The sequence below is a fragment of the Meriones unguiculatus genome, chromosome 18 (assembly GCF_030254825.1).
Source record: "Meriones unguiculatus strain TT.TT164.6M chromosome 18, Bangor_MerUng_6.1, whole genome shotgun sequence".
Classification (NCBI taxonomy): Eukaryota; Metazoa; Chordata; class Mammalia; order Rodentia; family Muridae; genus Meriones; species Meriones unguiculatus.
In genome coordinates this window covers 3,613,617-3,616,186 of record NC_083365.1, presented here as the reverse complement: position 1 = coordinate 3,616,186, position 2,570 = coordinate 3,613,617, and the positions used below count along the sequence as shown (strand labels likewise).

General features: G+C 38.7%; 1 pseudogene; it reads left to right on the top strand.

Moving 5' to 3' along the window:
• Window positions 1–948: 948 nt before the first annotated feature.
• On the top strand, window positions 949–1,874 carry LOC110543356 (olfactory receptor 4C46-like; annotated as a pseudogene).
• The last annotated feature ends 696 nt before the right edge of the window (window positions 1,875–2,570 follow it).

Sequence of the window (2,570 nt, the reverse complement as noted above, 5' to 3'; positions counted from 1 at the left end):
GGCCTAATAAGGCCACCCCTCCAAGGGAAGATGATGAAAGAGCAGGAAACGGAGTTCATGCCAAAGACTGCCCCTGCTCCTTTTACTAGGGGACACCCATGGAGACTGAACTGCCTATGGACTTCATCACCAGCAGGGTATCCAAGCAGATGCTGAGACTCATGGCCACACTTTGAGCAGAGTACAGGGAATCTTATGTTAGAACGGGGAGGTAGAAAGACTTGGAGGGCACAGGAGCTCCACAAGGAGACCAACAGAGCCAAAAAAATCTGGGCCTATGGGGTTCCTGCAGAGACTGATGAATCAACCAAGGATCATATTATAGATTCTTTTACAATATCACTTGTTCTTTCACCGAATCCTCAGTACTATTTCCCCTGAACACTTCACGTCAGTTCTGTTCCATTTTGTTGTTCAGCGAATGCCAGTCTGTTTCAGCCAAGGCCAAGGCTCAGTTTACAATGTTAGTATCCAAGGTTCTTTATCACTCAAGTTCTATCTGTCCTTCCATTCAGATCATGATTTAGCTTTTCTGGCCGTACATTTCTTATGAATCAAATGCAGAGTAGTCACCTTCACTTTGATGTCTACTGCACTAAACTACTATACATTCTAATAGCCTTTGTGTGTTTACCTGTTTCTATGAATCTGAGCTCTGTTTAGGCTCTGAGTCATCCCAGAAAATTCTGCAGACTTGAGATTGCTTATTATATTTATAAACAAACATTGCTCGTGTACATAATCTTTTCAGCTACCTTCACTGAGGAGACAACTTCATAGTCGTAAACAATCATAAATATCTAGAACTCTTTCTGCAATATTAAAAATAATCTTGGTGTATTTCATTAATTAACATAATCAAAGTACTAATGATTAAAATACAGAAATTACTGAAACATGAGGATATTCATTTTTCCAGGAAATATAATTAACTGTCTCATAAACTAGATGGAATATAGGAACAACGTGACTGAGTTTATTCTACTGGGACTCACACAGAACCCACACATGCAGAAAATTGTATTTGCTGTGGTTTTGGTCATCTATATCTTCTCTGTGGTGGGGAATTTGCTCATTCTGATTACCATTACAAACAGCCAGTTGCTGGGGTGCCCTATGTACTATTTCATGGCCTATCTCTCCTTTATTGATGCCTGCTACTCCTCTGTCAATGCACCTAAACTGATTGTTGACTCACTCTATGAAAGAAAATCTATTCAGTTCAATGGATGCATGACCTAGGTTTTTGGGGAACAATTCTTTGGAGGAGCTGAGGTCATTTTGCTTACTGTGATGGCCTATGACTGCTATGTAGCCATCTGTAAACCACTGTACTATGCAACCATCATGCATCGCCAACTTTGTAACTTACTTGTGGGAGTGTCATGAGCTGGGAGCTGTCTTCATGGAGGTATACAAATTCTTTTCATTATTGGACTACCTTTCTGTGGCCCTAATGTCATAGATCACTTTATGTGTGATCTGAACCCTTGCTTGATCTAGCCTGGGAAGATACTCACATTCCAGGCCTCTCTGTGCTGCCAACAGTGGCTTCATCTGCCTCTTAAACTTCCTCCTGCTGCTCATCTCCTACATGGTCATCTTAAACTCACTAAAGACCCACGGTGCAGAAGGAAGGCGCAAAGCCCTCTCTGCCTGTGTTTCTCACATTACAGTGGTGGCTTTATTTTTGTGCCTTGCATATTTGTGTACATGAGACCTGCAGCTACATTACCCATTGATAAGGCAGTTGCTATATTTTATACTATGATAACTCCCATGCTAAACCCATTAATCTACACCTTGAGAAATGCTCAGATGAAAATGTCATTTGGAAATTGTTTAGTAGAAAAATTCAGTCAGCTGACAAATAAACTCACAATCATGTGACTTCAGATGGACTGGAAAAAGGATGGAATGGACAGTTTAGATGACCTCTATATGAATGTCTTACTTACACAATGAAGAAACAACTGCTACTTATTTGAGTTACACAAGGGGAAGCAGAAATGAGTGCCCCAAATCGGGAAAGCCCAATTTAGGTTGCTTTATGTTCTAACAAACACTACACTACACACACACACACACACACACACACACACACACACACACTGCCTGACAGTTGAATATATTTGCCTTTTTCTAGAAAAATCTCTGATCCAATGAACTAAATTTATAGAGATTTTCATGATAGAAAATTCTGGCTTCTTCCTTCAATGTTTTCTGTTATATAAGGACACAAATAATGCCTTTGGAAGTTAAATTCTGACAATTGACCCTTTGTCATCCCATAATCTAATTAATAACTTAGCATAGATATTTTTCTACTGTGCAACATAATTTTCCCACTGTAAGTAAAGACTGAAGAGACTGACAATTAAAGAACTATTCAGGGCATCTATTTACAGTCTTGACCAAAATTATGTCTTAATTGCTTCCATATTTAGGTGTAGGAGTCAAATGATAAATCATACCAAAATTCCAATTTCCCTAACCAAAAATCCCTTCTTTCTTACTTCTTATTTTCAAATCTTTCAGTTATATTTATTATTATTATTATTATTATTATG